Genomic DNA, 10,907 nt, shown 5'->3' with positions numbered 1-10,907 from the left:
CCCTTATTAGCGGTTGGGAGTCAAAGGTCAGGGGGGGTCACGACATTGCAAAATGTGCGGTTTTTGTCATAACACGGTCAATTCTTATCCGATTTGCATGACACCAACACCAAAATGCTGACTGTTCTGTTCCCAACACTATAATACCAATTACAAAATTAAGAGTACAAATGTCAAGGTCGAGGTCATGAAAAGGTCAAAATCGTAATTTTGCCATAGTGCGGTCAATTTTCATCCAATTTGCATGCAACAATGCCAAAATGTTGTGAATTCAATGCCCAATCTTGTGATATACGAATACGAATATACGAATCTTGTGATGTGACACAGGAAATTTAATGTTTTAAGCCATCATAACACACATGAGATGGCAGATGTGGTATTGGATTAAATACCCTCACAATCAAAGGTTTCTGGGGGGGGGGGGCAAAATGTAGCGATGGTGAAGGTATGCGCTCGACTGAGTGCCCGTTCTAGTTTCTTAAGTGATTCTTGACCATTGACAAATCGGGCCATAAACGATATTTTCGCATGGTGTTTCAACCAGAGAGTTGGTGTCAAAGCAACCCAATGCTCGCTTGTTTATACATTCATCGTTTTTTAAAGACTAGTCAAATAATATTTTTTATAAAGCATTGCAGTGAAGTCTGATCCAAATAATTTTAAAGCAATATATCCAAATAATTTTGAAGCAATATATGTATTTGTATATTGTAATCAGTAAAAAATAGTGTGGAAGATAAAAACATGAGAAAGGAAAAAACTTTAACGTTGATGTGCTTCAAAAAAGTTAAGTTCAAAACAGGTCAAACGTTTAAAAATTTTGAAATTATTTTTCAATTTCAACTTCACTAAATCAATAATATACCCCAAATGAACCTCCGTGCCAAATATCAGCATCCCAGTACACATTAAATGAATGGCAAGCTTCGAAATAACTTGCACCAAAAACTTTAACGTTGATGTGGTACAAAAAAGATAAGTTCAAAATAGGTCAAAAATTAAAAAAATTGAAATTATTTTTTAATTCCAACTTCACTACATCAATAATATACCCCAAAGGAACCTTCCTGCCAAATATCAGCATTCAATTACACATATTAATGAATGGCAAGCTTCTAAATAACTTGCACCAAAAACTTTAACATTTTCACGCTCACGCTCACGCTCACGCCGGGGGTATCGCTATAGGTCTCCGTTCTTCGAACAGGCGAGATAAAAATGTACATGTTCTCATGGATCAGGCAATACATGGCAGAGGTATGCACTCTACCGAGTACTCCACCGACTTTGGGTACAAATAAAACTTTGTGTGTGGAGGAACATGGACGATGTGGCCGTGGCTTCACGCATGGGGGTGTGGGGGGGGGGGCAGAGAGGGTGGAAATACTCCATGCAAACGTGTACTGTGTAGCACCATCTGCTGGAGGTGGCAGAGGTTATTACAATTTCCAAATTTCCTTTGGCGACAAAGTGTTACGAAGTCACGTTTCTCTTCCCACACAACCACAAATAAATGGAGATAGACACCATAAGATCGTCAGAAGTCGTACTTGATTGTCAATTTACAAAACGAAATTCATGGTTCGTCTGTCCAAGAGGCCGTGACCTCATGTCGATTAATTACGTACTGTTTGAACGTCAATTATTTCCTGACTTCACACAATTGTTTCTCTGTTAATTACGCACCATTGGGATGTACTTTTCGACCCTTTCGACTGCTGAGACCCCTACGACAGTTGAATACCCTTTAAGATTACAAAGATCTTAAAGACCCAAAAGACTCAGATGACCATGAAGTCCCCGAGGACACAAAAGGCCCATACGAAGCTGAGGGCCAAAAGACCCCGAAGACTCCCAAGACCGAAAAGATCCAGATGACCCAAAAGACCGAAATGTCCCAAAATATCCCGAGGACTCAAAAGAACCAGAGTAAACAAAACACCATGAAGACCCAAACTACCCTAAAAAAAACCCGAATATACAGAAAACCTAAAGGAGCCCAAAAAGTCAAAATCCACAAAAGACCCAAAGGACTCAAAAGACCCAAAAGACCCCAATATCTCAAAAGATCCATAAGACCCAAAAGACCCATGAGAAACCCTGAAGACCCCCATTACCGAAGACCCCAAGGACGCCTTTAAGACCCTTAAGAAGTTTTCTCCCTATTTCTCCTCCCAGTCCACAAATTCCTCCATATTTTTGTTCATGAATTCGAACCAGACATGAGCATTCCGACATGACATACAAAACTTTATTGCCAAAAACAACAAAACATTTAAACAAACATGAAAAAAAATTTTTACATCCTCTGTTGTTCCTCTGCTCCATCTCCCTTGTGACATGTTATTGTTATTTGAATTCATTCAAACCAAACAACAGTGTCCAACACAACGAAAACGCCACTCAGGAAGAGGATCGATGGATACCAAATGGCGTCGATGACCCACGTCACCAGAATTATTTTGGGACTCGTCACGGTGCTGTTGCGAGTGCATCGGACGACACACGCAACCTCATGAGACCAACAGAGAGTGAAACGAGAGAGAGAGAGAGAGAGAGAGAGAGAGAGAGAGAGAGAGAGAGAGAGAGAGAGAGAGAGAGAGAGAGAGAGAGAGAGAGAGAGAGAGAGAGAGAGAGAGAGAGAGAGAGAGAGAGAGAGAGAGAGAGAGAGAGAGAGAGAGAGAGAGAGAGAGAGAGAGAGAGAGAGAGAGAGAGAGAGAGAGAGAGAGAGAGAGAGAGAGAGAGAGAGAGAGAGAGAGAGAGAGAGAGAGAGAGAGAGAGAGAGAGAGAGAGAGAGAGAGAGAGAGAGAGAGAGAGAGAGAGAGAGAGAGAGAGAGAGAGAGAGAGAGAGAGAGAGAGAGAGAGAGAGAGAGAGAGAGAGAGAGAGAGAGAGAGAGAGAGAGAGAGAGAGAGAGAGAGAGAGAGAGAGAGAGAGAGAGAGAGAGAGAGAGAGAGAGAGAGAGAGAGAGAGAGAGAGAGAGAGAGAGGTCTTGCTTCCGTTCTAACTCATCTCCTTCATCTCACCCTCAACTATTCCCACCAGTTCTGGAACTCACACTCTCACTCGTGTCCATCTCGAGAAAGAAAAACATCTGGACACGTGGGTTCTGAAAAAGAAAGTTTAGACCAGTATTTTAAAAGTCAATATCAGAAGTGGGATTTGAACCCACGACTCCATGTGGAGACCAGAACACCCGACCATGTCAGTGCATGGAAAGCTGGAAAGCCTTGAGTCTGGCACCCTAGACCACTCGGCCATTCTGACACCTGGTGGAAAGGTTTGTTATTAAACCGTTAGTGTAAACGTCATGGCCATATTCTCACGACTGCACCACACCACAAGACTTCTTCGGAGGGTGTGGAACTGTGGATGAATGTCCCATGTAAGATCTCTTTCAACCACAATGGATTTGTGTAAGGTTTTTAATGCACAAAATGATCTTCCCATTTTCGAGGGTTATCCCAAAACTGAGGTTGAAGAAGGTGGACCATTGTGTGCCGTAAGCTCGATCGTCCACATGACCTTCCTGCCCTGGTTGAGAGCTGCATTCAAATCAGAACCTCTTCAGGGAGGATGGATCAGTGACCTGTCCAGAGTTTGTTCATCACAACGATGGAAATGTGCAGCTGTGTATTTACAGTGAAGTTATATCCATTTACACGATAGTGCCACACCATGTGGGACCACCATCAAAAGGGTTTCATGTTTACCTCCACAACCGAAGGTGAAGGTGATTATGTTTTCCTTCCTCTCTGTCTGTCTGTTTGTTGCCTCCAGGTCACAATTTAAAACCGATCTTCAAGAAAGTTCACCACATGGTGGCGTTTGTAGTCATGAAGAAGGCGATTGTTTTTGAGGAGAAAAGGTCAAAAGGTCAACCGAGGTCAAAGGTCAACAAGTCAGGTGTTGTTTGTAAAATCCTCAATTTCCATCTGTTTGACTTGAAATTTGAAGAGGATTAATATTACTGGTCGCTGAATTAAACCAGCATATTATTTTTGAGGTTAACATTAACCAAATGGTCAGCATAGTCCCAACGTCAACAACAAAGGTGGTGTTTGTAAATGCTCAATTTTCATCCGATTGACTTGAAATTTGAAGAGGATATATATTACAGGTGACTTGTTTCAACGAGCCAATTATTTTTGAGGCCAACGTGGACTAAAAGGTCAACATAGGCCAAAGGTCAACAACTAAGGTGGTGTTTATAAAATCCTCAATTTTCATCTGATCTTGAAGAAACTTTAATATTGAAGAGAATTTCCATATCAGGTCACTGAAGTCAATCATCTATTAATTTTGAGGGAAAAAGGCCAAAATATCAAAACAGGCCAAAACGTTAACTTGGGCCGAATTTCTAAAATCCTCATTTTTCATCCCATTGACTTGATATTTGAAGAGGAGTTACATATTTGGTCATTTAATTCAACCACCTATTATTTTTGAGGTCAAATTTGTTTTTTTAGATTTTGCAAGTGTCATGGTCTGCACGAAGTCTTCTTCTTTGTTTGTCTGTTTGTTTGTGTCAGGGTATCTCAAATAGTTGGAGACAGATTCGGACGAAACCTGGTGCACATATTTGGTGTGTGGTAACGAAGAATTGATTCAATTTTGGTGAAGATCCGATTCCGGATCCAGATCTGATAATTTCTTAAGTGATTCTTGACCATTGAGAAATCGGGCCAAAAACGATATTTTCGCATGATGTTTCAACCAGAGAGTTGGTGTCAAAGACACCCAATGCTCGCCTGGTTATACATTTATCGTTTCTAAAAGACTAGTCTCATAATATTTTTTATAAAACATTGCAGTGAAGTCTGATCCAAATAATTTTAAAGCAATATATGTATTTGTATGTTGTAATCAGTAAAAAAAATAGTGTGGTAGATAAAAACATTAGAAAGGAAAATACTTTAACGTTGAGGTGCTACAAAAAAGTTAAGTTCAAAACAGGTCAGAAATTTAAAACATTTGAAATTATTTTTTAATTTTAACTTCACTCCATCAATAGTATACCCCAAAGGAACCTCCCTGCCAAATATTAGCATCCTCCTGCACATATTAAATGAATAGCAAGCTTCTAAATAACTTGCACCAAGTGGGGCTGGATTCCAACCATCAAACTTGTTAACCGGAGGAGAAATTGGGGTGGGGCTGGTGTCGTTGCTCCTTTAGTGACTTTGTGGTGTGGATGGCGTGGTTGTTGAGATGGCGTGGTTGTTGAGACGGAGTGTTTGTTGAGATGGCGTGGTTGTTCCAAAATAACGACAGGAAAAGAAAAATGGCTTACTCAAAGCATCGCAGCCCGGATGAATCACACATATTCCCTCTAAACAACGGGTGTGGACTAACTACACATGAACTTATCGATATATCTAACCTGAGGAACTTTCTGGTGTCTTGCAAATTTCCACAGCCGTAACAGTATATGTATATATATATATATATATATATATATATATATATATATATATATATATATATATATATATATATATATATATATATATATATATATATATATATATATATATATATATATATAGATATATGTTCATACGGATTTCAGAATCTGATCCGACGACTGCATTCCAACATCCAGGTCCTCAGATAGTTATTTTCCTCATTGCATGTCCAGGATAGACACATCCCCATGTCTAGTGGGATTCTAAATGTGATGCATTGAGAAGGGTAAAGAAGAGATCCTCTCTCTGATGGAAACTTTTTTCTCTTGACAACAGACACAATCATGCATGTTGACACCAGTTTCTTTCACTGACGCCGCCTCCCGCATTTTGCCCTCGACGCTTGGACACCCTGTTCCACAGCTCTAAGGACGCCAACTGTTTTTTTTCATGTCAGGCTGAACAATGAGGGAAAATTGTTATTGACGTTTTATGAGCGCTTCACGTTCGTTCTCAGTAATTCTGACAAATGGCAGATTTTTGTGAGACCAGCATCACAGACATGGCATCATAAGCGAGTAATAACAACGGGACGTGCAGGTGTCACGTTAATGATTCGCAAGTGGGGACGGGTGGATTTCTGGAGAGTCTGTGCTGCCGAGACAGGCCGCCTATAAAAATATGGAGGGGTCAGTTTTGTTGGTGTTGGCTTAATGGTGGTTTATGCCTGGTGTTGGCTTAATGGTTAGGGTAGTGGGCTTGGGATCCTAGGGTCCTGAGTTCAAATCCCGCTCAGCTGTTGAATTAACACCAGGTGGGGTTGAACTGCCTGTCATCCTTCCGAGGTCGGCAAAATGAGTGCCAGCATGCTGGTATACTGTGTCGGAGTGGCGACCCGTCCAGGATTGTTCCCAATAGCCAAGGAGACTGCTTCGGCGGCACCAACGCTCTGCACAGAATATGGTCCTAATCGATGGAGGTCAGTTTTTGGCGAGTGGGGCACGTGCACAGATCAGTCGACAACGAGTCAGTTTGTTCGTCATTTGGCGATAGCAGGTTGCGATTCTGACAGCTTCATCATTCCAGTCAAACGGTCACTTCATCATTCCAGTCAGATGGTTGCTTCACCGTTCCAGTCAGGCAGTCGCATCGTCGTTCCAGTCAGACGGTCGCTTCGTCGTTCCAGTGAGACGGTTGCCGCATCCGTGCCAGTCAGACGGTTGCTTCATCGTTCCAGTCAGATGGTCGCTTCATCGTTCCAATCAGACGGTCGCTTCATCGTTCCAGTCAGACGGTCGCTTCTTCGTTCCAATCAGACGGTCGCTTCATCGTTCCAGTCAGATGGTCGCTTCATCGTTCCAATCAGACGGTCGCTTCATCGTTCCAGTCAGACGGTCGCTTCATCGTTCCAATCAGATGGTCGCTTCATCGTTCCAGTCAGATGGTCACTTCGTCGTTCCAGTCAGACGGTTGATTCATCAGTTCCAGTCAGACAGTCGCTTCATCCGTGCCAGTCACACGGTCACTTCATCGTTCCAATCAGATGGTCTCTTCATCGTTCCAGTGAGACGGTTGACTCATCCATGCCAGTCAGACCGTTGCTTCATCATTCCAGTCAGATGGTCGATTCATCAGTTCCTGTCAGTCGGTCACTTCGTCGTTCCAGTCAGATGGTCGATTCATCCGTGCCAGTCAGATGGCCGCTTCTTCGTGCAAGTCACACAGTCGCTTCGTCAATCCAGTCAGACGGTCGCTTCATTGTTCCAGTCAGATGGTCGCTTCGTCATTCCAGTCAGACGGTCGCTTCTTCATTCCAGTCAGACGGGCGCTTCGTCATTCCAGTCAGACGGTCGCTTCATCATTCCAGTCAGACGGTCGCTTCATCATTCCAATCAGATGGTCGCTTCATCATTCCCGTCAGATGGCTGCTTCGTCGTTCCAGTCAGACGGCCGCTTCATTGTTCCAGTCAGACGGTCGCTTCATCCGTTCCAGTCAGACGTTTGCTTCGTCATTCCAGTCAAACGGTCGCTTCTTCGTTACAGTCAGAAGCTAGCTTCGTCATTCCAGTCAGATGGTCGCTTCATCATTCCAATCAGATGGCTGCTTCTTCGTTCCAATCAGACGGCCGCTTCATTGTTCCAGTCAGATGGTCGCTTCATCCGTTCCAGTCAGACGTTTGCTTCGTCATTCCAGTCAAACGGTCGCTTCTTCATTACAGTCAGAAGCTAGCTTCGTCATTCCAGTCAGACGGTCGCTTCATCATTCCAGTCAGACAGTCGCTTCATCGTTCCAATCAGATAGTCGCATCATCGTTCCAGTCAGACGGTTGCTTCATCCGTTGCAGTCAGACGGTTGCTTCATCCGTTGCAGTCCGATGGTCACTTCATCGTTCCAATCAGATGGCCGCTTCATCGTTCCAGTCCGATGGTCACTTCATCGTTCCAATCAGATGGTCGCTTCATTGTTCCAGTCAGACGGTTGCTTCATCCGTTCCAGTCAGATGGTCGCTTCATCGTTCCAGTCCGATGGTCACTTCATCGTTCCAATCAGATGGCCGCTTCATCGTTCCAGTCCGATGGTCACTTCATCGTTCCAATCAGATGGTCGCTTCATTGTTCCAGTCAGACGGTTGCTTCATCCGTTCCAGTCAGATGGTCGCTTCATCGTTCCAGTCCGATGGTCACTTCATCGTTCCAATCAGATGGTCGCTTCATCGTTCCAATCCGATGGTCACTTCATCGTTCCAATCAGATGGTCGCTTCATTGTTCCAATCAGACGGTTGCTTCATCCGTTCCAGTCAGATGGTCGCTTCATCGTTCCAGTCAGGCGGCTGCTTTTCGTTCCAATCGGACGGTGGCTTCATCCGTGCCAGTAAGACGGTCACTTCATCAGTTCCAGTCAGACGGTTTCTTCGTCGGTTCCAATCAGATGGCTGCTTCGTCGGTTCCAATCAGATGGCTGCTTCGTCCGTTCCAGTCAGACGGTTGCTCCTGGCGTTCCTGTTTCTTTGGAGTGACGTCGACTGGCGTTCAAGCCTGTTTGCGAGTGGGTGCACAGCAAGGCATGACTTCTCTTTGGTGAACAAGACGGTTTCTTCTGCCCCCCCCCAAAAAATCTGCTGGGTACCCTTGTCTGTGTTTAGTTGTAAATTAAGTCAATCCCCGATAAGCATCTGCTCTTTGTCTCTTTTCCTTTCACTGTCATTGATTTTGCCTGATTAATTATTTATTTGCTTGCGATCATTTTGATTGATTTTGAATGTATTTATTTTTAACTCACGAAAATAAAAAGTTCGATTTATCTATTTATTTTCTTGTGAATAAATTATTTGTTGACGTTCCAACCTGTCCGTGCTTGTCCGTTCCTTCCATTGATCCAGCATTGTCTGAACCTCGATAGACTGGGAGGTAATTACCACACGACTCCACCAATAATCGTCGTCATGCACCAGCGGTTAAACGCTCGGCTGCCATAATTAAAATCTAATCAAGATAAGATTGGTGCTTGCGGAGGGTGCACTCCCCATTCAGGCAACCACGTGACCTCAAGTTAAACGGAATAATTATGCGGTGGACACTGGAACTAGGGGTTAACTGGGTGGCGTTCGTGGTTCAAAAGCAATCTCACATTCCACAAATTTAATTGTGGGTGGTGGCCCCAGGTCCTGCTCTTCCGAGGACAAACAGTGATTAAACCCTCTCATAATGCACTCGGTACCCATTGCCGTCACAATATATATGTATATATACACGTATAAAAAAGAAAAATATATATGTTCACACACGCACACACACACGCAAACACACACACACACACACACACACACACACACACACACACACACACACACACACACACACACACACACACACACACACACACACACAAACACGCATGTTACAATGAAAACGACGTTTTGTGAAAACATTAAATACTGGAAGGGCACTCGGTAGACGACTCGGTAGAGTGCATACTCTTCCACGCAATTCCTGATCCATGAGAACATATCGAACCCAATATATTTTTGAAACCCCATGCCAAAACATCGTTCTTGGCCCGATTTCTCAATGGTCAAGAATCACTTCAGAAATTATCAGATCCAGATCCGGAAAAGGATCTTCACCAAAATTGAATCAATTCTTCGTTGCCACACAATAAATATGACCACTGAGTTTCGTCCGAATCCGTCTCCAACTCTTTGAGATATCCTGACACAAACAAACAGACAAACAAAGAAGAAGACGTCATGCAGAGCCTGACACTTGCAAAATCCAAAAACAAATTTGACCTAAAAAATAATAGGTTGTTTAATTCAATGACCAAATATGTAACTCCTCTTCAAATATCAAGTCAATGGTATGAAAAATGAGGATTTTAGAAATTCGGTCCAAATTAACCTTTTGGCCTGTTTTGATATTTTGGCCTTTTTCCCTCAAAATTGATAGGTCATTGACTTCAGTGACCTGATATGCAAATTCTCTTCAATTTTCAAGTTTCTCCAAGATCAGATGAAAAGTGAGGATTTTAGAAACACCAACTTAGTTGTTGACCTTTGGCCTATGTTGAGCTTTTGGTCCACGTTAGCCCCAAAAATAATTCGCTCGTTGAAACAATTCACCTGTAATATATATCCTCTTCAAATTTCAAGTCAATCGGATGAAAATTGAGGATTTTAGAAAGACCACCTTAGTTGTTGACCTTGGAACTTTGTTGACCATTTGGTTTATGTTAACCTCAAAAATAATATGCTGGTTTAATTCAGCGACCGGTAATATAAATCCGCTTCAAATTTCAAGTCAAAACGGATGAAAATTGAAGATTTTAGAAACACCACCTGATTTGTTGACCTTTGACATATGTTGACTTTTTGACTTTTTCTCCTCAAAAACAATCGGCTTCTTCATTACCAAAAACTCCACCATGTGGTGAAGTTTCGTCAAGATCGGTTTTAAATTGTGACCTGGAGGCAACAAACAGACAGACAGAGACGGGGGAAAACATTATCACCTTCACCTTCCGTGATGGAGGTAAACATGAAACCCTTTTGATGGTGGTCCCACATGGTACAGTACTATCCTGTAAATGTATGCAACTTCGCTGTAAATACACAGCTTTATATTTCCATCGTTGTGATGAACAAACTGGACAGGTCAATGATCCCTCCTCCCTCACGAGGTTCTTCTTTGAATGCAGCTCTCAACCAGAGCAGGAAGGTCATGTGGACGATCGAGCTTACGGCACACAATGGTCCATCTTCTAAAACTCTTCAAATCTTCAAATCCACCTCTTCACCTCTTCAAATCCCCAACTGCCTTCTTCCTTGTCTCTTGTCCCCCCTCTCCCCCAGCACCACAGAGCCTTTTCTCCTCCTCATTTGGCCCCCTCCCCTCGCTGTTCTGCAATACCCCACAATCCTTCAGCAACCCTCCTTACCTGCCCCCCTCGTCCCTTGTCCTACCCTCCCCCTCCCCCTCCACCTCCTGCACCCAAAGCCTC

General features: G+C 43.2%; 1 non-coding gene across 1 annotated transcript; it reads right to left on the bottom strand.

Annotated features, from left to right (window-relative positions):
* Nucleotides 1-3,148: 3,148 nt before the first annotated feature.
* TRNAL-CAA (transfer RNA leucine (anticodon CAA)) lies at nt 3,149-3,268 on the bottom strand. The gene is made up of 2 exons: nt 3,231-3,268; nt 3,149-3,194 (listed from the first exon to the last, which is right to left on the bottom strand). It is a non-coding gene; the product is annotated as a tRNA-Leu (tRNA).
* Nucleotides 3,269-10,907: the final 7,639 nt, after the last annotated feature.

The sequence above is a fragment of the Eptatretus burgeri genome, chromosome 5 (assembly GCF_056783735.1).
Source record: "Eptatretus burgeri isolate ZD-2024b chromosome 5, Ebu_testis_v1, whole genome shotgun sequence".
NCBI lineage: Eukaryota > Metazoa > Chordata > Myxini > Myxiniformes > Myxinidae > Eptatretus > Eptatretus burgeri.
This window is presented reverse-complemented; position numbering and strand designations above follow the sequence as displayed.